Source organism: Manis javanica, chromosome 13 (assembly GCF_040802235.1).
Source record: "Manis javanica isolate MJ-LG chromosome 13, MJ_LKY, whole genome shotgun sequence".
Taxonomy (NCBI): Eukaryota; Metazoa; Chordata; class Mammalia; order Pholidota; family Manidae; genus Manis; species Manis javanica.
The window spans coordinates 21,229,172-21,255,231 of NC_133168.1; the positions used below are offsets into that span (position 1 = coordinate 21,229,172).

General features: G+C 40.5%; 1 long non-coding RNA gene across 11 annotated transcripts in view; it reads left to right on the plus strand.

The window, feature by feature from the left end:
* LOC140845331 (uncharacterized) overlaps positions 1 to 19,349 on the plus strand; it is a 54,283-nt gene extending 34,934 nt beyond the window's left edge. For 7 of the 11 annotated variants that reach the window (XR_012124110.1, XR_012124103.1, XR_012124107.1 and 4 more), the window contains 5 exons: positions 381 to 635; positions 4,307 to 4,609; positions 6,117 to 6,331; positions 17,510 to 17,576; positions 18,873 to 19,349. This is a non-coding gene — a long non-coding RNA (uncharacterized lncRNA). The other 4 variants (XR_012124104.1, XR_012124108.1, XR_012124109.1 and 1 more) reach the window with 4 other exon arrangements.
* Positions 19,350 to 26,060: the final 6,711 nt, after the last annotated feature.

Sequence of the window (26,060 nt, forward strand, 5' to 3'; positions counted from 1 at the left end):
TACTGGTTGGTTTTGCTGCACATTGTGTAGATCAGCAAACCACCAAGAGGTACCTAGAGCATCCCTTTGCAGCCTGTGGCCCGCCTCAGGTGGTTGAGAGTGATCAAGGCATGTACTTTACTGGACATGCATAACAAGAATGGGTGTAGCAATTAGGAATAAAGTGGAAGTTTCATGGACCATATAACCCTGCTGGGGCAGAAATGATAGAGAGGTACAGTGGTTTGTTGAAATCTGCCCTGAAGTCAGATACCAATAGTCTATAGTGCTGGTCAGTTCACTTAGGGACAGTGCTATGGCATTTGAATGACAAGCCCTGAAAAGGAGCCTTGAGCCCTGTGGAAATGCTAACACACCTTGCTGCTTCTCCTATACAACAGTGCAAACCAAAGAGGAGTTATTGAAGACAGGATATGGCCAGCAGAGCAACATCCCGCTGCCAGCCCCTACTGCATTTATCTCCGGAGACACTGTTGAGTGGACAATGCCCTGGATATTTTGACATATGGACAAGCGATGGCTGGCCCTTCTGGCACCTTGGGGGAAAGGCCTGGAAGCTGGTCTTGTGTGTGTTCCTGGAGTAAAAGCAGAGTGGCCCCCAAAGGTCATGGTAGTGTACCCAAAATATCCAGGAGGTAAGAGCATCTTGCAGGGAAGTTTTGTTTTATCTATCTGGCCAGTGTGTGTACCTCCTGTAGCCCTATATATTGACCTATCTGTAACTCCCACAGGGAGGGGCATGATCATGTAGTAAACTAGACCAGGATGAGATCCCATTCCTGCCACTGCCCTATCACAGGACTACTCTCTTGAATGTATCCTACCTGATGCACAAGATTTGCCTATGCTGGTGTTATTAAAACATGTATCTTACCACGCTTAAGGTTATTTTCTTCTACATTCCTTGTGGCCTGGGCCAACCCCCTGGTGGCAGCTGCCACGTGATGGTTGCTGTGAACTCTCTACCTGTTCAGCTACTGACTGCCTGTGGACTGGGCGGGCTATGGGCTTAATCTGCCTTGGAATTTGAATGTAGCTGAAGCCTCTGGGTTGATGATCATCATGATTTTATTGCTGTTCCTATTGTATGTTATTAGTCTAGTTATAATGCTCCAGTTTTCTCACCCAGGGGCCATTGTGGAAAATGCGGAACATGTAGATTTTGAAGCAAGATTTCTGGAGGAGTGGACTGTCTGTAAAATTGCAGTATTTCCAGAATCTCTCACTTGGCTTTCTTGCATCTTCATATCAATAGGTGTTTCCAAGGGCTGGAGAGAGTTAGCCCATTTACATATCAGTAGGTAATCACAAGGGCGGAGGAAGGTTTATCTGGACTGTAGTGGTTGGGTGAAGCACTCTTCTGCTGCAGCCTGGTCAAACGAGACCGGATGACTGTTTGTAAGAGATAAACAAGTTTCTTAACTTTATTTCTCCCTTTGACTGATTTAGTTTTTAGATGTATTTTGCCCTGGGATTTTCCCTCAAGAGTTACAATGTCTGTCATTTCAAAAACTGTTATTGCTCAACATTTTATCTCCAGAATTTAGAACAATATCTAGCATGTTGCATGTGTTCAGTAAATATTTTCTGAATGTGTGAATGAATGAATAGTGTCCCATTCAGATGCCAGGTACATCTGGCATCTATGGAAAGGAAGTATGAATAACCTTTTCCTCCTTTCTAGGGTTTCAGCAGATGGAGGTAACATGCAGGAAAAAAAGAGAAATGAACATAGATCTTATTTTTTTGTAAGAATTCAATTTTTTCTGAAAAGACTAAGAAAATGTTCTTTAGTCAGGACACCAACTAGATACTCATATTAGCTGCTCCTTCTTGGAAGTGTGGAAATGAACAAAGACCAGACAAATGAGAACCAGAAAGACCATTTATTCAGAGCTTGCTTAACAATGGAGTCAGCACCATCATTTGCATTTGGCAGAGACTCTCCTAAGGCTGACAGAGGAAAAGGATAGCTTTATAATGGGAAAAAGGGAAGTCTTCAGGGACACCCAGACTAAAGGCTGTTGGCATGGGGAGACTGGAGGCAGGCTAAACAGATGTGAAATATCATATGTGATTGGTTAGGGTTGCATATTTGGCTTTCTTTGGTTGGGTCTAAGTTGAAAGGAGAGACAAAATTAGGAAAGCTGTGAGTTATTAATCGAGTCCTGGCCATGATAGGCCAATTGCTATAGGGGTTGTTGTTTGGTTTTCTGGATTGTTGTAGCGGTAACAGTCTGACTTCCCATGAGTCTAACTTATAGCAGGATGGCTTTCTGGCTGGTTATTACAGATGAAGAGATTGGTTTCCTGGGAAGGTTGCTGTGCGTTGTGGGTCAGAATTCTATTTTTATATATGGTTTGGGCCTTGTCTGTTATATATTCAGTCTCTCTGAAGTAGGGAAAGGCCAGAAAGGGGAGGAAATCTCCCTTCTCTATGGCTATCTCAGTCCCGTAGTAGGTGCAGCTTTCAAGGGCAGAACCTTAAATGTGACGAAAGGAGCATAAGTAGGTCCCCCTTGCCAACGAGTCTTGAAAAGTCTTGAAAATTCCCATTGAGGATTTATCCCAAAAGTCATCAAGAAAAACAATGTGTACAAACAAAAAAACCCAAAAAAACAAAAAACAACTACCGAGTTCAAATTAAAATGTGTGTCTAGCACAGAGAAGTTTTCTAAGTGAAACAAATTTCCCTATGAAAACAGCTGTGTATGACCCACAGGGACGTGGGGAATACCACTGCTAACTCTACCTTTGAAATAGACTGTATTGGCCATTCCAGTATCGCACACGCAAACCTCTTAGCCTTCCTACTTGATTTGTGTTTCTGATCATTCTGTTGATGGGCTGGCTTTAGCAGAGTATGCCCTGGTTAATATTCATCATGATTGATTTTACAGTATGACCCTAGTCTCAGCAGACTGATGCCAGTGAAAAGGAAAGGTATTTAGGAAACCAGCCAAAATACTGATACTGCACCTATGAAAAATGGAACCCCAAATGCCCTGATATCCACTCCAATTTTCCTGGTTTACCTGGTGTTAATTGCTTCCTGGCCTCACTCCTTAGAATGGACCTTGAAATTTCATATCCTGTTCACTTGGAAACCTGGCATTTTAGCCCTTTCCACGGTATGGAAGTGGATGCATTTTTATTTTCTGTTTTTGGGCTTTACTAAAGACAGTTCAATTAACCTTTGAGTACTAAGTTTGACAATTCTGACTTGGCATCTAACCATTTTCTTGTATTTTCTCCTCTACTGGACTCTTGGTGGCAAGAACAGGAAATTAGCATGAACAATTCACTTATTTCCTAACTCAAATCAGGCAATGGGAATTTGTGCAAGAGTTACTACTATTTTTTGAAGTTGATTTTTAAAGGAATGATTTATTCTTTCCTAATGTACTTATCATCCTTTTTTGCTATAGGTCACCAAGCATGTATTTCTCATTTGTCTTATTTCTCCATAGAAATCTTCTCAGTAGATTGAAAAAGAAATGAAAGTAAGCAAGCAAATTAGTCTAAGGGCCTTTGGACCACCCTTCTATATAGATGGTCTGTTTTCCCAGAGCTTTGTGAAACTGCACTACTGCCCCCTAACTTGTATTTAATGAGACCTGTGGGCAAACACATGATTCAGGGGAAACCAAGAGGCAGAGTTTAAATATGCTCCGATGACAGCTGGCTTACTTGTGCTAGCCATTGCAAAAGAACTTTACTAATGGTTCAAGCAGATGGACAGAAGGAAGAAGGCTAAATGTTAGAATGTGTGAGAGGTCAAAGGTCAAGGTGAATGAGGCTGGTGATTTCCTGAGGTCTGTAGGTGTTTTGTGTTGCAACCTAAATTGAGGGTTGTTTTTAATTTGATGCATTTTTCTAAACTTTGAGTGGGTTCATTAAAAAAGAAGAAAAAAAAATCTCAGCTTCTCTTTTAGTTCCCATTAAATTTGGGGTTTTAACTTCCAAGATAATATAGCATTTATTTGTAAAGTGTGGGAATTCATAATACATTTTTAAGTGGAAGTCCAAAATGGTTTATTTAATAGATATTTTCTACAAAACATGATCCCCTGAGTTTTTTTTTAATCAACGATGAACATATATCTTTTGCCTTTTTTTAACTTAAAAATAATTTTTCTGCTGGAGCAGGGGAATTATAAAACAGTTTAAATATATTGCATAAGGAATAAATACCATTTGTTTCTTTCTGGAAAATCCTACTTTCCAGATATTTGGTGAGATTTAGGCTAAAAATTAATGCCATTTTTCTATTTCTTATGATTTTTGTAAATATTATATCTTTCAGCTTTATTCAAGTTTTATTGAAGCCAAGACATGAACTAACCTTTCATTTGACAATCAAGCCCTTTAAAGGAGGTCATAAATTTAAAAGGAAGATTGTTTTTGTTCCATCATAAATTTAAAAGGAAGATTGTTTTTGTTCCAGAAAGATATTATTTCCAAAGCTGAAGTGTACGTAGCACTTATGGGACGAAACAAGGTCAAGCTTTGTTACTCAAGGTACATTCTGTATTTCTCTGGTTCAAGGAATGGAGCAGGTCCCCACGAGAAGGGGAGAAACTCTGGAGGTGCCTCTCCAGCTACCCAGGTACCAGGCCTTTCTTCTAACTAGGATGTCACTGGCATCGGCATTGCCCTGGGTCAGTTATGTGTTTATTCAAAAATAAGATTTTAATGATATGAAACAAAAAATTTAAGGGCGTGTAAAATTGCACCACAACAATTAGACATATTGTTTATCACCTTGATTTCCAAACCCTTTCAGACTAAAATTCACTTGGGAGTCATAAAAAATTGCCAGGAGTGGCCATTAAAAAAATTACCTCAAATCACAATTAGCAGCTCTTTATTGGTAGTTTTAATACATACATGGAGGTGCTTACCATTTCAGGAATAATTCACTGAAATCAGCTACATTTTTTAAAAGAGTGCACAAGCTGAAGCTGGGGTAATTTAAAACCAACACATTCAAAATTCAAAGTAACATCCTTCCCTTAGGTGGTTACTTTTTCTTATAAATTGGTTTCTGGTGATCAACTGGGTGAAGTCTCTGAAGCTTATATTCATTATTAAATGGGTTCTTTGGGTGATGGGAAATTCCTCAAGAGAAACCTAGAAAAACAAAATATAACATCTGCAGGAGGCAAGAATGCAAATAAAGTGGTTATTTCTTTGTAACTGTTTCATGTTTCTAGCTAAAGACTTTGACTAGAAAATTTTTTAAAGATATTTAATAAGTAACACCTAAAGAGAAAAATTTCCATTCCGTTGATTTAATTAATTTCTCCAAATTGCTTAAAGCTTACCAACCAGTTTATGAACAAAAAGATACAAACTTTGCTGACAGGAGACTTGATTGAAGAGCTAAGGCATTAAAGGGAGAAGAAATGTCAGTAAACTTGACTTGATTATGTGAACTTGTTTTTAGTATAACTTAAAAATTTTTTCATATTGTAATATAAACATATATTTTAAACTACTGTCTAGTTATGATAGGTAGATTTTTATGATTTTTAGTTATTGCCTTTGAATGCTTTTTAAAAACATGTGTCCAGGAAAATGTTCTTCTGTACCTGATGTAACTGTGAGGAAAGACAGCCTGGTCTACACCCGGAGCAGTGAGCGTGGCCCCTGAGAGATGCGGCTCCTCTCGCAGTTTTATCAATGACTGGTTTTGTGAGATTGGTAATGATATAGTGGATCAAGGAGTAAGGGACCAGAAAGATTGAACATTTTTGTAACCCTAATACATGTAGGTTGAACCTGTTTAGAGATGACAATGAAAGAAGCATACTGTAAATGTTAGGCCATATACACAGATACAAAAAAGAAAAAGTTATCAGATAAAAAGAGGGGTGGCAGTGAGTAGGGCCTAAGTGGACAGAGGGTTTGTTGGTGAATTCTCTATAATGAGATTATTGTGATGTTAGACTGCTGGCATTATTAAGCATATTCCTTTAGTCCATACTGTATTAGTCAGGCTAGGCTAGTTTATGGTACAAAAACAAATAGCAGCTAAATCTCAGTGGCTTAATTAGCAAAAGTGTTATTTTTCATTTGTGCAAAATCGGTTGAAAGTCTGATTGCTTTTTCAGGGCTAATGTACAATTGTCCTCCATATGGTCACCCAAGAACTCATCTATTTCAATCTCAGGACTCCATCACCTCTACCTGCTCTGACTGCTGCACCAGGGGAGAGAATGCGGGAGGACTTTCCTGGACAGTTAAATGTGTCCGCTCTCCATCCACCAGTCTCCACCAGAATGTGGCACAGGCCCTGCCTAACCACAAAGAAGGAGAACTGTACATTGTGAGTATTACAAATCTGTATCAGGCACACTTAAGACTCTTGGTAGACTGCTGTTTATTTTCAGACTCTGAACTGTGACTTCTATGACTATTTTACTGAAATAGATTTTATAAGCTAAAATTCCTTCAGCTTAGTAGAAAAGTGTCACTTTGATTTTAATAATTTCTGATTAAGACACATTAAATTATTGTTTCTTAATTTTTAAGTGGGAGATGTTATCTGGAATTGATTTTGAAAACTGAATATTCATTGACCTTTAATCAGCAGGGATTGTGAATGTTTTCTCAGGTCTGTGTAAAGCAGCACAATGTGATCTTACAGCAACAAATATTTAAGACAGAAACTAAATAAAAACCCCGAAAAACTGCTCTTTATTCTCCCATAGTGGATTGGTGGGGACTGTCTTAGAGACTGTTGCTCATTTGCTGAAGGGCCACTGAGCAGCAGGACAGGGCTGGGAGAGGCATAAGGGTCATGACAATTCCAGGGCACATACATCTCCAGGTTCCTCCACAGTGTGAACTGTCAAAGCTCTGGCTTCCACCTCCCACTGTTTGAGCAATAATGGCAGGTCACCTATGGCATAAGCAAATAATTCCACTGGAAGCAGACACTATTTCAGTAATCCAGAAGGCAAAGCCATCTCATATCAGCATAAAAGACAAAACATTTTTGGTTAAGAAACATAAAAAGGTATGTCAGTCTGGATTTTTAGAGTAATTGCTGATCCTGGTCATCCTTGGGAAATTATTCTATCAATTATTGAGAAAGCAGAATATACTTCTCTGTTTATAAGTATGGTGAAATTACAGGCAAAGTAGTGAAAGCTTTATAGTAGTTTAAACCTATTGTATTCCTTGGCTTCATGTATTTGTTTTTAATAGGTTAAAGTGTCACATTGATCAAAGAAGGTTATTTCAAAAACATGTTAGACAAGCACACTGAACACTGCATAGCTATGATCCAAAAATGTAAACATAACTGGATAAAGAAATAAATGCATTAAGTGAACAGCAAACCAGGCCAAACTAAAGGCTTTTATTTTTATTTATTTCTTTTAATTGGTTGGCATCTAAGTCTGTATACCACAAGAAGATTTGTATTGGGCTTAACATTTCCAAAACGGCTTCTTCCTAATGCTTTTATCTATGAAGTGTTCCAAGAAAAACTAGTTCCATCATCAGAAAGTTTGGGGGATTATAATTTCCTGATTCAGTTATCTGTGGTAGGGCTCTGAAATCAGAATTTTCAAAAGAATTCCCCAAGTGATTCACATACATACCTGTTTTGGAACCTATGAATAATTTAAAGTGCTTCAGAGCACGTGAAACTTGGGGTCTAAGAGAGATGTAAATATTCCATGGCAACACTTTATGACAGTGTTTCACAACAGGATGGCTTTTCGGCAGCCCTGTGACTCAGTGGGTTACACTCTACCCAAGGCTCCTGATTCTTACCTGCCCTCCAGAACGCATGCATTCAAGCTCTGCCCTTCATGGACTCGGGCCTGCATTCTTGGTTCTTCCGTTTTGTAGCAGTATGATTTGGGGCTAACATTTAATTCTCAGCTCCACTTGCTTCTTCTGAAAAGGAGCTACCTTTTAGCTGTTTGGTAGCAGTAGAAAACATTTTCATAAGAAAGCACCCATTCAATGCCTGGAACATAAGTAAGTGTTCCATTTCTATCTTAGAGTAAGAGCCAGAAAGCCCTCCATAGTGTTCAAAAAGAAAATTCCAATTGAGTAAATTTTAAAGATCTTACTGGCTGTTTTCAGTGATTCACAAATTGGGCAGCATCGCATCTAGCAGGTGGAAAGGAGCTTTAAAGAGCTGCATAGAGTGAAAGGTTTTCATAAGCTGAAGGGCTCAGGAACCAGGAAGTCACACTGGAAAACAAAAGAAGGACTGGTTACTGCACGGTCACTTTCCTGTAGGGGGGTGGCCAGAGTCTGTAGGCAGGTCCCCGAGCTAGAGCTGGTGTTTTCTGAGTGACAGCTCTAGGATTCCAGCTCTGAGAGCCAAACTGATTAAGTCTTGGTTCAGTGATACGCGGCTCCGTTTCAGGTAAGCAGATCCATCTGGGGCCTGTTGTCTTGTTTTCAACAACAGACCGTGTCCCTGCTTCCATTATCCTGACATTTTTCTATTATCCTCCCCTTTGCTGGCTTCACACCGGCTTTCCTGCTGTCCCTCAAACCCTCCTGGCACACTGCCCAGGTGGGTGCCTGTAGGGAAAATGGAAGTTGCTACAGCCAGGATCCTCACCTGACCCTAAACCACCTGATGATGTAATTGGCCTACTGCCGAGGCTGAAGCTTACACACCCTTTGGCAATGAGCCACTGCTGTCGGCATTACCGTATAAAGAGCTCTGCTCAGTGCTCTCCCGGGAGGCAGAGACAGAGACAGGCTCATTCCCTGCAGACTCCCCAGAGGTGGATGTGATTCCAGCACTTGACCTGCTCCCATGAGAATAAAGTTTGGTGCAAACCCTCTTACCCCTGCCCTTCCTTGTTGTTATTCTCACTGAATCTGGAGTGAACTTGCCTGGAGGCAATTCCCCACAGGCAAGGCAGCGCCTCTCCCTGCAGAATGCTTCCTGAAGCCACCCTCAGGCTTCCTCCTTCATTTTGCCTTCAGCTGAGACTGCTCCTTTTACTCTCTATTTCCCTTCCTGCAGCTATCACCATTTACTGTATTATGTATCATATTTACTGAGCATGTTTATTGTTTCTCTCTTACCACAAGAATATGAGCTCCAAGAGGGCAGAGCTTTTTGCTTTGTGATTACTTGCTCATTTCTAGTTGCACTAAGAGCACCTGGCAGAGGGTAGGCATTCAGTGTGTGTTTACTGAATGAATTTCTGTTGAGAAATGGTAAGTACCCTTGGCTATTCCTGGGAATCACAGCATCACTAGGCCAGAGAAATTGTGGGCCAGGCCTGAATCAAGTTCTGCTTTCAGATTGTCCTGGGTTTGCGCCTGAGTATTCTTTGGGGTGGACAAAATCACCACATTGTTCCTTGGAACAACCCAGCCTCCTAAGGGATAGTTAGAAATGCAGTGACTTAGAGTGGTGCTGGGTACCCCTGCCCTCCATGTCTTTCCACTTGGAGTCACCCATCAAGTCTAGGGTGGCATTGGGCTCTATGAAGAGAGGAACTGGACATTTGACAGTGGGAAATTCAGGGATATCATGAGACAGCTGCTTGATGATGTTAGATAAGCAATAGTACCTGACTGATAATCTGATGTACTCCTCTCACTGGTAAAATTTCAGCTCTTTTCCCAAGATTTAGTTAATAAACTTTCCCAGCCCCCCCTCATGCCCTCTCTATGCTGCACACACACACACACACACACACACACACACACACACACACACACACACACACACACACACACACACACACACACACACACACACACACACGAGCTCCTTGCCTTTACTGTACATGGAGAAAGGGTCTTCCTCTCTTCCTGTGCAGAAAGGGATAATCAAAGAGATGGAGAATGAACCCTATCTTCTCATCCCCCACTAAAAGAAATGTTTTCTAAATGTAGTTTAAAGAAGGCAAGGAATTATCATTTATGACAGAAATGTCAATATTGTGGGAAAAAAATGTTGTTTTATCAGATGCTTCTGGTTTTGGCTGCCTGATCCATTTGTTCCCTCAGCAGCTGCAAGCCCTTTGTCAGGCCCCACACCTTCCATGTGCTGTCTCTGTCAGTTGGAACCCAACTGGTGCCTGCTGCAGGCACTAAACTTTAGGCAAATAAAATAGCAGGGGTGAATAATGAACAAGACCAGTAAAAATAACCTTCTTCTATGCCTCCAAATTATACTATTACAATTACACTCCTAAGCACTCAGAAAGCTGAGTCAATGACTTTGAGGATAATTTATTTTCAACTGGGAAGTCCAAGAATATTTCTGAAAACAGGCAAAAAATTCCTTCATATTTATGGAAAGTGTATTGCTACAGATTGTGCCATGCAAACTTTGAGATTAATTGTGTATTATTCCTCAAATATCCTGTGAGCATTGGAGCCCCTGTTTTACAGATGAGAAAACTGAGACTCAGAGGAGTAGAAGATTCTAGATCTCTCCTAGATCTGATCGACTATGAAATCTGCACCTTTGCAGGTCTATCGTACTGTTCTGCTCCTTGCCTGGCCTAAGTTCTGAGGCACAGAACAAGCACGCTTACCCTCTCCCGGATCCCTCATTTTCTTGAATATTTCCAAACATCCTGCACTTAACTATATCCAAATAAAGGCTGTAATTGAAAGTGGCCATTATGGAAGTTTGTGTTCCTATAAGAGAGTCTGCATTTTCAAATACTGTATTTTGAGAATTTTTAAAACTTCAAATTCAGAGGGTGCTGTGGTATAAACTTTCTCCACAACTGCTGCAAACCTGGACTGAGATGGTCAGTAAGGCTTAGTCACTGGTTATGTGATAGACTCAGCAGACTAGCCAAAAAAATTTGAATCCAAACCTTACAATAATTGCACATTATTACATTACAAATGTTTAGAGTGCATAATGAGTAAATGTTAAATCGGATAGCTTGTTACACGGGGCCAGAGCTTGATTCAGTCTTCTCTTTGGGACCACGCTTGGAGTTACTTCAGCATGGTGGTTACAAGCAGGGACTTTTGGAGGCCAACTTCCCAAGCTCAGATCTCTGGCTCTGCCACTTACTGGTGATGTGGTCTCAGGCTTCATTTTTCTCTCTCTCTGTGCCTCAGTTTCCCTCACTTTAAAATGGTAATGATGCGACCTGCATTGTGGGGTTCGTGTGAACATTGCATAAATCATGGATATCAAATGCTTAGAAGAGTATCTGGCACCTCATAACAGCTCAGATATTAGCTATTTTTATCACATATTACAATCCAAATTTTCTTAACAAGGTTCATTTATTTATGGCTCCACTGAATTCTGTCCCTCACTTGAATTACTCTATTCACTAGAACTGGAGTTGCACAAATTCGTCCATCTTCATATTTCCAATTTACCCTCCAAAGAAGAGGCATTGCTATTGGTGAGGAAAAGCCATGGCTATTTCTGGCAACAATTGAATGAGTGTAGAGCCTCTGGCATGATTGTTTTTAAGGGACAACACTGATTTTCCATGTTTAAGTTCCACAATGTTGGTTTAAAAAGCAGTTCTTTTACTTCATAGTCATACCTTCTAAAGGGTGATGCCTTTGACATATTTCATGAAATTTCCCACTCCATTTGTAATTTCATGAGCATGTTGGGATCTGTCCAAGATGTCACGTGCTGCTCTAAATTAAACACAAGCTCCAAAGCGTTTGAAGTTCTCTCCATCTGTAATTGCTATCAGAGACTAGGAGTTGAGTTGAGCCCTTATGTTTGATAGCAGCTGAAAGAAACTAATAATCTTTGACCAATCACCCTTTTCTAAGTGGCTTGCATTCAACAGGATTTACAGTTTCAAGAAATTGTTTTAAAGTTCCACCACCCTTAGTGTATGTTAGCATACACGTGAATCAGGCAGAGGTGAGGTGGTTAGTATACCTTTACTCATATAGACAATGTGTTGGGTTAAAATGTCAGATATTTCTGCAATTAAAAAATATTCACTGGCGTGACCAATTTTCCTTATTCTGCAAGGCTCTCCCATCTGCACAAGGGGGCTGGAGAAATGCAGTTGGTGCTGTAAGCCATTGCTGCAGTTCTGTTCTTTGGCTACACGACACAAAACTGTAAGAGAAGAAATTTGCACTTGACATTTTCTGGTTTCCTGTTTTAATTCCCTTCTCCGCCTCTTGCCACCTCCTCCTCTGGCCCTTTCATTATACCCTTCCCTTCTCTCCTTGTCCATAACGAGATCCACCTATCTTTTTCACTTCCCCTTTGGTACAACATTTAGTCATCCTGTTATTTCCCACAGGGCCTCAAACAGTGCCTTCAAAAAGGAAAGGAATGTTGAAAGTATTACTATTTTATAACATAAGAGGTGCCCCCAAATTTCAATTAATTAATTGAAATTAATCTTCAATCAAATTTAAACTATTTCTCAGTATGAAGCTAACAAACAATATTAGCTAACTGAGTCTGTGTGTTAACTCCTGAGGGTGGCATTGGGATACAAAAAGTGGACTCTACAAACTCTTACTTTAGGAGTATTTGTTTTCATTTGAACTGAGAATTATTAAAGACAAAATGCCTCCCAAGGAGGAATAGATCTTATTAGTAGAACCCCAGGCCTAGTGACGGGCCACGAGGAGAAGCATTTGGGTCTAGATGGAGCCCTTTCCTGAACTCTCTCAGTTATAAGATGAACATGCGGTGTACATGCATGCATGTGCACACGCAAGACAGAGACACACACACAAAGACACACAGGGAGAAATGTGTAAATGCATCTTTTACTGACCAATACAAAGAAAACAAAAAACCATTTCCAATTCTGGTGTCTTAAATACTCCTAGGAACTCTACTTTATATGCTGGAATAAAATCAGTGAGTCCCCAAATCAGCTTCTTATATAATTTGAGTAAAATAAAAATATTGCAATAACCTGATTTTTGTATGGAAGCTATGGAAGTTGAGACTCTATGAACAATGTTGTTATAGTGTTTTTTTAATTTGGTTTATTTTGCTTTTAGACAGACTCTAACTGTGAAATAATATTCATTCCATTGTATTTTCCTTAATATTGTTTCACTTGAGGAATATGAGTGCATCTTTTGCATATAAAAATGTAATGTAAATGTTTTCTAGCATATTGATAAAATCTGGTTGTTAACTTCCAGTGTACACCTTTTAACATGGGTAATACAGTTCCACAAGGAATACGACTTATTTCAAAATGGTGTTTTAAGCTTTATTTATACAGAAGTTTTTCTAAAGTAACACTATTCAGAGAATGATTTCATTCTGCTTCATTTTAAATAAATTACAAAAAGTATACACATCATGTTATACAATGTGCTTCCATTAAAGCCTTATTTTCTTGTCAATATTTTTACTTAAAATTTAATCTTTTGATGCAACAGAGGCTTCAAATTAAATTGGAGACAGTGGTTTTCATTTTCTTACTTTAACATGACACCCATATTTCTAGCTCTAAAGCAAGTGTCAAGAAAATGTTTAACTTCTCTAAATTGGCAGTTTAAAGTGCCATGGTAGATTTGAATCTTAAATAGCATCCACAGTTAAAGTCCACCTTGGGTGCATTTGACTGTAGGTGCTTTGTGTTTAAAAATGAAAACTTTTGGTGTTTCATGATTTTTGACTCTAAGTTAGTGGCTTTCCTTTAATAAGTAGAAGAATTGAAGATACTAAAAATCCACTGTTAGAGCACGTAACTGTGGCCTCCCATCTCTCCTTTTTTTGAAAAGGAAAGGAATGTTGAAAGTCTTACTACTTTATAACGTAAGAGATGGCCAAGCATTTACAACTCTTTATGCTCCTCCATTGAATTCTTCTAAACCTCAGACCTGGCCAGCAGGTTTCTCCCAGATGATTTTCATTTTCATAACATTCACATCCAATAAAGTGTACAAAACATAGTGTGAGAGAAAAAAGGGGGACAGGAAATGGCTCTGTTGCATGGTTATTACACCCTCTTGCCTGTGGGTTGCTTGTTATGAGTTTTACCTATGTAAATATGATGTATATGACATCAGAATTTAATCTTAAGACTTCTATGTGGGAGATAGAGTGTGACTTTATCGTTGGGGCTAAAATCAACTGGGTGTTGACAGGTCTCAAAAGTCACCGAGTAAGAGCTTGAAAAGAAAAAGCTCAGACTGATAAGCTGTTCTTTGATTGACAACTTCAGGCTTGACTGCCACTATTGAAAACAGTTGGGTAAAAGGTTTGTGGGAAAAAATGTTTTATTTCATAAGAAGCTATACTAGGGAATATAGGAAGATTTATAAGCTGATACAGTACAAAACCCAAAGAAAAACAGGTGTGAGCTTTAGAAAATCTGGAACCCAAGAGAAAGGACACTGTCTTTGAATGATTTAATTAATATTGTAAAGGGACTTCATGCAAAAGAATGCCAACTCAAGGAGAAAAATAAAACACTGCTGTCCACCAGCTTTGGTTTTCAACAAATCGTTTGTCAAAAGCTTGTGGTGAAACACTCTAATGGGTCTGGGAGTATAACGCACAAGCAAAAGATTACGGTGGAAAATAAATGCAGGAGGAAAAATAATATGGTCCTTCTTTTGTCTTTCTAGTAGAGTAGAACCAATGCTGGGGCTGTGAAATCCAGTATGGAAACAATAAAATAAATGCATTCTGAAGTAGCCATCATTGGTCAATTGAAATGTTATGATTGTTACACATGCCCTATCTTATCAAATTTATCCATAAGGAAGTATTCATTCCTGTTGTGCCGATTATCCCACTATGTGCACCATAAACTTTTATGGCTTGTTATGGAATGTCACTTGGCTAATGGCTTTTCCCTTCAAATATTGCATCATCACATTCAGATGGAAAACATATTCTAATGTGGCAAAGTGTTAAAGAAATTTAATACTCTAGGGCTAAGTGGAGCTGTTATGGTTCATCTCCTGGATAAGAACAACAATTTATGAATGCAATATTCATTTCCTGAGGTGAGCACAAGTGAAAACTTCATCTGAAACATAAAACCTCCATGTTTGGCCTCTGGAAGTTTCCTCATTTAACTCATTGATGTCATATTTGAAGGCCACTGGTAAGATCACATCTGGGGAGTGCTCACTGTTTTGACCACCCTGATTGCTTTTACAGGGAACTCCTGGCATAATTGCATTGGCCAAGACCAGACCACAGAGTCTACAAGATCATCTTTCACTTTTACTATATTGTTAAAAATGTCAAAATAACCTGTTTGTTTTCCCTTGATCATGAAAACTGATGAACAGTTTGGGATTTTAATTCAGAGGCATTCATTCAGAGCTAAGGATCTAGAACAGTGCATATCTTATATTGAGGACTCATGAAATTATAAACTTAGCATGTGTATGTCTCTAAGACTAGGGAATCCAGAGATGGTTCTAGTCATCTTTGCAGAAAAAGGAAAAGAACAATGGCCAAGAACCATAATTTCTTCCCTTCAAAAGCTAAAGGTCTGCACTATATATTTTAGTATATTAAACATAATAAATTTAACTTACAAGGAAACCCAGTTGAGTCTTATCTATCAGTATCAAGGAGTGGTAGAGAACACAATGAGAGGACACTGTTTTGAGCATTAACCAATCTTCTTTTATTAAAAGAAAAATCCACTCCTATTAAATAGGCCCCAGGGTGAAATATTCAGATAAATGTATGAAAAGTTCATTGTCATCTGAAACATCTACAGAATCAGGAGCAAGTTTTGCTCAAAGCAAGAATCTGAAGAACTGTCAGTCACCATAGACATTCACAACCAGGGATAAATGAGACAGTGGCAGAGAAACACATTGCAAGTTTTCATGCAAAATACCTCCTTATCTTCCACAAACTCATCTCCTCTGACCAGTAAGCCAAACCCAGGACAGAGGTGAGCAATGCTTTGACATTAATACCCAGCATTTTGAGACTTCAGCTTTGGTGGGAAAGGTGCTAAGCATAAGATATTTACTAAGAGTGACATAAGCCCACTTGGGGGTATGAAAAGAAAGGATGATAATAAAAAGAAGCCATTTTTAGATGAAGACTGAAAAACAAGGTGTGAGGCAGACTGTATGGCATAAAATTAGCACCCAAACCAGTCTTATATTCTTTCTGAAGTGAGTGCCACGGGGAGGCAGAATGTAAGGAGAAAGATGAGGGTGAAAGAGAAAGAAGGAAGTGACCCAGCCTGCAGTGGCCTGGATGCACGTGTCCCTCCAAGACTCATGCGCTGACACCGTGATCCCAGGGTGATGGTGCCAGGTGGTGGGACCTTCGGAAAGTGATTTGATCATGAGAGTGGGTGCCCCAGGAGTGCGATTAGTGCCCTTACAAGCAGAGGAACTCGCTCACTCTTTTTCTGCCACATGAAGACACAAGGAGAAGTCGGCAGTCTGGCACCCTGCTCTTGGACCTCCAGCTTCCTGTGAGAAATAAATTTATAAGCCAGTCCAGTCTACGGTATTTCATGATAGTGGCCCAAATTGAGACGATCCATCCAGAAGAAACCATGTTCTATGATTCTGGGGATGAAGTGTACCCCTCAGTTATTCCCATATTCTGACACACTAAAGCTATGTTTGAAATTCTTTGCAGTTCCTAAGTTTCTTAAAATCACTTTAAAAATTACTTAAACTTTATTGAGTTTTCAGATCTACAAAGAAGAGATGAACGCCTTTTTCTATAAGACAGTCATGGCACAATGTTTCAGCTTAGCTGGAATTTGTTTTCAGGAGAATGGACCCATTATTATCTTTACTCTCAGTGCTGACAGCCTCCTCATCCTTGCATACTGCCTGTAAACTTGATCTCTAGGCCAAAGATGTGTGACAGGGGGATGCTCAGCATATAGAACTGCCTTTGAGCTTGCTAGACCCTGACTCGGAGGAGCAGTGTAGAGCAGGAGGGGGGAGGGTGTGGGAAGTGAACTGGGTCCTAACGCATCACGTGCTGCTCCAGGTCCTTCACATACGGGCATTATCTCCCTCCACACACAGCACAGCCCCGCACTGTAGGCCTACAGTGAGGAATCAGGTGCAGATCACACAGAGCTCACAAGACTCCTAGTTTGTGTTTCTTCCACTACTCTATTCTGCCATGAGCTCCCATGGGACCTTTCAAATATCCTAAAGAAGATTTGAAATATTAAGTGTTTAAGTAATGTTGGTTTTAAAAGTCAAAAGACTTTCCAACGGGTGATCAAGTGGACAACTTTTCTGTAGGACTGCTCCATAAAGAGTGGGCATAGAGCAAACGCAAATGAAAAGATCAGATGAATGAGAACCCTGTGGGGAAAGTAAGGTAGATAGTGATGTAAGTTCCACAAGCAGTTAGAATGGTGGGTTCTCCATGGATTGGAGCAGAAATTCTGAGTTTCTCAGAGCTTGCAGACCCTGTCATGTGCTAAGGACATGACTTGCAATGTGGCTGCAGTGATGGGCACCCACCCAGGTAAGATGCCAGGTGATTTCTACTTGTGGTCAAGGACTGTAGGTCTATGCTGTGTCCCACACCCTTGAGTCAAGGATGCTTCTTATCTCCCAGGAAACCTTGATAAGGAGACCGCCAGGTGCTAAAGTAAGAAGACACTGGTATAGACAACCAAAGGAAGGTAAATCGATCCTTGTGATGGACAAGGGCTCAGATATCAAACCTTTGTGTTACTTAATCCTCACACAATCTGACATGTTGTATATACTCTTATTTTCTCCATTCGATTTACATGGAAACTTAGGCTTGCCGAGGCAGGTTACTTCCCAGGGTAAAAGCTGATGTTTTAAGAGCCAGAACTGGACCCTATTGGTCTGTTGGGCTCCATCACCAAAAGGTGCTGCTGTTTGAATCTCAGCCATGCTGAGGTGTGACGTCTCTGGGCCTCACTTCAATACATCCTACTGTAGCTATTAGAGGCTACTGCATTTTTTTTAGACTTTAATAGATAACTTAGAATCTTTAAATCATTATTCCCTGAAAATTGACCATAAGCTTAGCACTGGACTAGGTTGTTTGCTTTAGTTAAAGCTGCAGTCATTAATCAAATCTTTCCATATGTATATGTTGGCAGTTTGGTGTGCTAGTGCAAAATGTGAAATATATGATTTTTAAACATAATTATAGAATAAAAAACATGTACATTATCATGGTCCCATTTTTAAAGCAGAGCAATTGGTTTGCAGAACTAAAGTTTACACCAAACTCTGTTATGCTCAATGAATAATTATGCTTCCTGGCGGTAGTCAAGACCCTGAGCTTCAATCACCGGGTAGCTGCTCCATGAAATCAGATGTTTTTCGTTGTGTGTGTGTGTTTGTGTGTGTGCGTGTGTGTCTGTTGGTGATGGGGGGTGTCCCATAATTGAGGAGAATATTGGAGAGACCGCTCAGGTGGGGAAGCAGAATGAAACACCAAATCAAAGGCAAGACATCAAATGTGTGCTGCATTGTGTAAATCAAAGAGGTGCTGGATGATATGGCTGTTGGTTTTAGTTTTGAAAATGAAGAGAAAAGGAACCATTTTAGGAATGACGGTGAAATTTGATTGCTTAGTAGAGAAAGGAAGAGAAAGATAATTTTAAGAGTGTATGTTGAAAATAGGAAGACAATTATATAATCAAATATCCAATGAAACTATTAACATACAGTTATTTTTACAGTACATATTGAACTGACTAGAATTTACCATCAGTTGAAAACTAATTTTTTCTTGAGTATGCCATATGTGTAAAACCTATCAAAGGTATTCTATAATTATTCATATATTTTTATCTCTAAAGGCTTGCAACAAATTAAACTTTAAGCTTCAGTGAAGACAGATTTACATGTAGAATCTTAAGTAACCTTAAGGTTTATGCTTTTAACTTTGGGTCCCTGCCTGGAGAAAATTCATTTTCCTTTTTGTTCGATTGAAGGGCTGCAACAACCCCCTGCCCAATTTAAAATAAGATCAAAAATGGCATTTTATTTGCCCATCTGGAGATCACCAAACGCGTGAAGTTTGTCCGTGTGGAGGCCATCTGCTGTGACTGGAGACACACATGGAAACTTAATCCTTAAACTTCTTTTGCAACGTTCTCTTTTGCTTGCCTTAGAGGAAGGCAGTTCGGACTAGTCACTTGTGGTACAAACTGGGCCAGGACAGGCTGCTGCCTTTCAATGTCACAAACACTTCCATTTGCCCGAAGGCAAACATGTCTCTGCCAAGATCTCCTGGCCTTTGCCTTTCCCGGACACCACGACACAGCCTGAGAGCCAGGGTCAGAGCTCTTCTTAAAGGGCTGTTGTGGGGGCTGTGGACTCGGGGGAGGATGAGTTGCGGGGGATTATATCCAGTTCCTTCTCTTTCAAGGCATCCCTGGTTTCTGTGAGCAATGCTGAATGTTCTGACATGGAATAAACACTTCTTAACTCAGTGTGTTTGTTCGACTCTACATCCTCACATGTTCCCATTTCAAGTTGGAGAAAATGCTTCTCCAGGCTAAAAATCATTTCAAAATAATGTTACTTATGGGGTTAGCTTATCTGCATGTACAATTTCATGTCCGTAACCACCACAAGTCAGCATGTTAACTAGATTGGCTTGATGCTAGGGCCCAATCCACAGCTGTGAGCACAGAGACCGGAGTCCTTGTCTGGAAGCTGTCTGTGTCACTGTCTCATGTTCCTTCCATCAGCTTTAGCACCTGATGGGATTGCCGTTAAAATCAACCAAGTTAATTCTTTAAAAAATCATTTTAAAATCTCTGCTTTGCTTTCTACACGGTCTTGTTCCTCAACCCTCCTTAACATTCCTTCACGACATTTGTTTGTGATGCTCCCTGCCCTCACCTTCTTAGCCCAAATGCCAGTTCTCTCTCCCACTGGGGATTAGGACTTCCCACCCATGGTTTAAACAGCCTCTAAAAATTCTCAACACTGCTACCAAAGTAATCCTCTCTTTCTGGGTCTTGCATTCCCCAAACTGTGTGATTTCAATTTGTGTACTGTTGTGAAAAAAGAACACAGTGGTAATAACAATAGCAATTTCTTCTATACTATTTTTAAAGAAAGCTGTACGCTAGTTAATAGCAAAAAACTGCGAACAGCTTACATGTTGAATCATAGGGAACTGGATTAATGGTTTATGGTGCATATGCATAATTGAATCTGGAGCAACCATTAAGAATTATTTTAGAAGAATAGTTAATGATTTGAAAAATGACCACAATAAATGGAAGGGAAGAGTAGGTTAGAAAATAGTGTGTGAGGTGTCACTACATTTTTGTAATAAGAAATTTACCCTTTCATCAGAGAAAAAGATTTTAAGTACATACATCAAAATGTTAATGGTGGTTATTGCTGAGTTATGGAATTATAGGTGATTCTATTTTCTTCTCTAAGCTTTTTCTGTATTTTTCAAATATTCTACAATGAAGTTATTATATTTTAATATTCAGAAAAAAATACTATTTTACAAAATAGGCAAAAACATTTCACTTAAGAAGTGGTGTTTGCATTCTATTATTCCATACCATTTATCTAAATATAGACCTAAAACTGGGTAGCTAAACATGTCACACTTCTAAACTAAGGAGCTGTATATTATGTGTAGCAAATGAGGCAAACATCCAGAGTTCTAGGACAGATTCCTGTGTTGGTCACCAGCGAATGATTTGGTGCCATTCAAGTCCATTTATGTTTTCAATGTTTCTAGAAATAATAGCATGTACTATATTTTCTTCTCTCTGCATAAGATCCCTGGCAGCATCTTTCATGAGAAATCATTTTCAAGATCTTTAGCGTCTCTGTAAAAATCCATCTCCTTCCATTTCTTCAATGTCTTCCCTTAGTCCCTTTCCTTGTTCAGTATCCCTTTTACTGGTTTATCTCATGTCAATCTCAAAACCTTCTCCCAAGACATGCCATATGCCAGAAATTCCTTTCCTGTGCGTTGAGAACATGTAAGTCATTTGCATGGCTACTCCCATCATTCTTTATCTTGAAGACAAAGCCATGTGAGTGTAATAGTCCATTGCACTTCTGGCCCAGCTGGCCTGGGGAAAATGCACAGAAAAAGCCATGTGAGGCATCTGCAGGCAGAGACAACGTGCTTGAAGGGCGACACTCAGACATGAGGTTCTTCCCACCACTTCCCTGACCCTTGACTCTCCTTAGGCACCTGGAACTTATATGTGGACCTGGGATTCTGATCAACTGAAAAGCCCAGAACCAAAGTAAAATAGAATCTATTGGGATTGAGTTTTTTCCATCTGTGAGAATGGAGTTAGAAACAGAAAATAAGTTGAATTGTGGTAAAACAAAGACTTTTTTTTATATGCCTGAGTCTGTGGCCTAAGAATTATACTCACTATATTTAGAGCAGGGATTAAGAATAAATATATGTTTATTTTATACACATGTAATAAAAATGTGTGTATAGTAAAGAAAGAAAGAAAGAAAGAAAAAGAAAAAGAAAGAAAAGAAGGAAGAAAGAAAGAAGAATAGGTTTCCATGTCTGAAGTATTTACATATCATTCTTCTGGACATTTCCAGTCTATTCCTTTTGAGCAGTGTCCAGGACTTGGTCATCTACAAGCAAGGACTTAAGAAAAGCCTTTAAGAGGAAACTAGAAAAGCAGAAAATGTGAAGTAGATATCTATATTATTTGGAACCCAGAAGGATGAACAAAACTCAGCATTTCCTTTGGTTTACATGGAGCTGATCATTATCCCTCTAAAGCCCCCAAACCAGTCTCTGGGCTTCGTTGCCTTAGTCAAGGAGTCAAACCAGAGGAGCACTGCAAAGCTTCTGGCACATCTTCCCTAAACTGCAGTTAAAGAACTTCAGAATATTGAGTTTAGCCCCTAGTTAGTCTCAGGATCCACATGCAAAAGGCCTTAAGATCCTGGTGGGTGACATAAATGAGTAAAGGTGTGGAAGATATAAAAGGGGTGCTGGGAACTCTGGCAAACTCATGTAACACCTGAAGGACACGAAGCGGTCAACCAGGTGAAGATGCCAGGAGAGCTTTGAGGAACAGGGCAGAAGTGTGTGTGGGGCCAGGGTCAGGTGGGAGCTTGCACCTTACAAGTAGCTGAAGAAAGAGAGTAGGAAGTGTCTGCAGCCAAACCAGACAGGTAAGCTGGGGACAGTATATGCTGTAGGGGATCCTGCTCTGCCCCGGAAAATAAAAAGACTGATAAATTAAGAATTACCTTTTCCCAGATACTTTCCTTCTGTCTCCATCCCTAGTCCTTGAAACTACAATTCTCTTTTGAGAATACTCAGCTTTTATTCCCCTCTTTGTGACAGATACCTTTTTCTCAACTACTTATGCTGCAGCCTCATATATAACAGCTTGTAACAACTCTCCTCAATCAGTTAAATATTTTTTAAATTCATGTTGTCTTAAAGCTGCCTAACAGACTGGTTTAAATTGTGTTTAAGTTTTGCCACAAACTTTGGCCTAACCATCTGCATGGGCTCTGCCCACATAAACCAATGTATTCTTTACCTCTTTTTATGTTTTCTCTTTCCAATTTAGCACAGCTAATTTGAGTGTGATATCAACAGCAAAGCAACTCCTATGGAGTCGGGGTGAAACCATTTAAGATCCATATTGGTTTTCTGCTTGAATATTACCTAGACATGTAAAGTGAAGACAGCAATGTCATGTAATTTATTAGGACTACTGTTGGGAAAGCAACTGGACTGATTTTTAAAAAACTGATTTGCTACTAAGCAACTGTTTCTGTAAAACGTCAAGTAGAAATGGAACCAACCTGAAAAATGATGCTGGGTTTTGTTAAGCCTAGTAACTGTGACCAAAGCCACCCTGTAAACATGCATCTTGTAACTTCTCCCATCTCTCTCTCCATCCATTTGTGTCCTACTTAATTTTTAAGGCTTGATTCTAAACCCTTTTCCTGAGGTCTTTCCTCACTACCTCAAATGCTAGTGCTCTGGTGTCTTCTCTTGATATCCCTGCTCAGTCATTCTTTCAGAAATATTTATTGAGCACATACTTACTAACATGTGTGTTTGTTATAAAGCAGTGAAAAACAGATGACCCTTGCTCTCTTGGAGCATACAGTCGGCCAAGATAGGTTATGTGAGGGAAGAATGGAAGGCACAAGAGAAAGGATAATGGGGGCCATTTGAGGATGGGGAATCATGGAAGACCTCCTTGAGGCAGTGACACTGAGTCTGTGTCCTGACCGAAGGACAGGGTGAAGAGGGAGTAGAAGAAAAGCAGTGCACTCCATTCATGGGGAGTGGTCTGGCCCCTAAGGTTCTGAAACCAGTAAGCACATGGAGTGGAGCAAAGGCCGGAACATCTGGACTGGGGTGAGCGAGGTGAGGCAGAGATCTGGGAGATGAAGTTGGGAGGAAGAATGGGGTCAGAGTATAGGGCCCAGTGGGCCACGTTAAGGATGAAAGCAAGGGGAAGACTCACGGACTTCAAGTGGCTGTGCTGGACGGGCATGTCTGATCTTGTGAAGGATCTCCTTGACTCCTCGGAGGAGAATGTAGCATAGGAAGTAGGCCAAGATGAAAGACAGGCGTCAGGAAGCTTCTGTGCTGGTCATGGAAAGGGACTGTGGTGGCTGGTAAGAGGGAAGAGGCAGTGAGATAAAGCAGGACCGTGTTTGGGGTGTGACTGGCTGTCTCTGTTGTGCATTCGGCCCACGGGTATGTTGATGTGAAACGCACAATCCTTGTGTGACTCCTCTCCCTCTACCCGCCCTCTGAGGGTGGGGGCTGTGATTGCGGCTTTTGTCTCCCATGGTGACTGGAACATACTAGACACTCTATAAAGATGTGTAGGTTGACTAGAAACTGTAACAGAAGAGCAGACTCTGTATTTCTGTTATAACTGCCTAATTCCTTGTAAATCTAAGATGGATTTCTTTTAGGATCCTGTAGTCTTCACTTCTTCATGGCCTCGACCCCGTCCTCACTTACACTTCTTTCCCTGGCAGCACTTAAAAGATTTGGCTTGGAAGAAAGGGAAATCGACTTAAACATGGCAGCAGTTGAAGATGTTGATAAATTTCCATTAATCTGCAGCAGAACTTTAGGGTACTGGGTGGTGTTTGTGTTCTTATAACACGCTCAGGGCTCTAGCCCAAAGGAGAGGTGACGGGAGGGCTCCAGAAGCCTGGCAGGCTGGCAGAGGAGGTCTTTTATAGAGAAGGGTAAATACATTGTAAAAAATATATTTGAACTCTCTTGGAATAAAAAAATGCCTTCTTTTAAAAAGTTTACCCAGAACCCCCAAAAAGAACAGCACATTCAAAGTAGGGCACAGACCACCATCCATTTGTTCTGTTTTTGTTTTGTTTTGTTTTGTTTTGTTTTTTCCCAGTAAGAAAGGGTGTGAGTTACGCCACCCTTATAATTTTGTGTCAACTTGACTGGATTATAGGATGCCCAGATATGTACTTAAACATAATTTCCTGGTTTGTCTGTAAGAATGTTTCTGGAAGAGATTAGCACTTGAATCACTAGAATAAATAAAGCAGGTTACCCTCCCAGTGTGGGCGGGCAGCATCCTGTCCACTGAGAGCCTGAATGCAACAAAACTGTGAATGAAGGGAGGCTTCGCTGGCTCTCAGGCTGCCTGCCTGAGCCGGGACGCCGGCCATCTGTCCTGAGCTCTGGTTCCCAGGTCTCCAGAACCTGGCTGGCAAGCACTCCATCAGGTCCCTAGGCCTCAGACTCCACCAGCAGCTTTCCTGGTTCTCCAGCTTGCACATATGGGACATCTGAGGCCCCAAAGTCGCAAGAACTACTATCAATGAGTCAATCAATCTTATTGCTTCTATTTCTCTGGAGAAACCTGACTAATACAGCCCAGAAGCTGATCCAGTAGGGGCACCCTCTAGGACAGGGTTCTCTGGACTGGGCAACATTATTTGGTGCAATCTGAGAAGTACCCGATTACCCTCCTCCAAAGATCTCTGCCAGCCTGCCAGGCTGTAACATTCTGTGAATGCATGGCATTACTATCTTCCACGTGTTGATCTAGTGAGGTGGCCTCAGATACCCAGGTCTATTCCCGAGAGCAACCCCGAGGGTGCAGGGCATCTCAGGGAACACAGCCGCTCTGCTCCTTTACTATTGCCCATCGGGGCCCCACTGCCTTTTGGGAGACAAACTCCTGCTTTATCCACTAACTGGGATAATGCTCAGCATTAATAAGGTTTTTATTCATGAAATAGAGATTTTCTGATTTAATACAGCCCCAGAACAGGGATAAGGATTTCTAAATGTAGGCATACACTGGCAAAGAGATGGAAACGTTCTTATTCCAAGGCCACAAAACTGAAATAAGCGAATAAATAAAACCCAGAATGGCAAGTGAGCTCTGTTATACACGCAGCAGGCCAAGCTCTGGGTGGGCATGGGCTTTCTGATTCTTCTTGTAACCCCTGGCACCTAACAGCCTGGTATATCATAAGCACACTATAAATGTTTATGGAATGAATGAAAGGCACATTCCAGTGCCAGCAGGGTGGGAGTCCCTTGCTGTGCACACACTGCCTAGCATGGGTAAGGAACAGTCCCAGCAAGACTTTAAATGTAACACCTTCTTAAGGTGGCTCAGCAAGGCATGGGGAGCGAGGGTGCAGAGGGAGATGTCACCATCGGTTTCCCAAAAGCTTTTCCTGGCCTTTATTTGACCCCGAGAATGCTGCTCACAAAGGGCGGCAAGCTGATTTAAGTTTGAGGGCAAATCACCCTTTTCAGTGTGAGCCGTCAAAAATAAGACTCCAAAGCAGAAGAAAATGGAATCTGCCATTTCCTTCTTGTGAGTGTCTGGCCATCTAGAAAATCTCAAAGCCGTACTTTGAGCATTAGCTGTGCCCAGGTGCAGCCTCATCTTAAATGCACAAAGGGGACTTGTAATGTGCCACAGAAAGAGAATAGATGTAAGGTGGAATTTACACATCTGGAGGGTTTTTAATGAATGGGAGAAAAAGGGATGGTTACCTGGCAACCCTGAGTAAGTGCAAATTAATCCATTTTTATTTGATGTCAGCAGGGAGGCCCAGGTCTTCCACATGGCTCGGACAGAATCAAAGCCCACGATGCTCGAGTGGAGTTTGGGGAATTC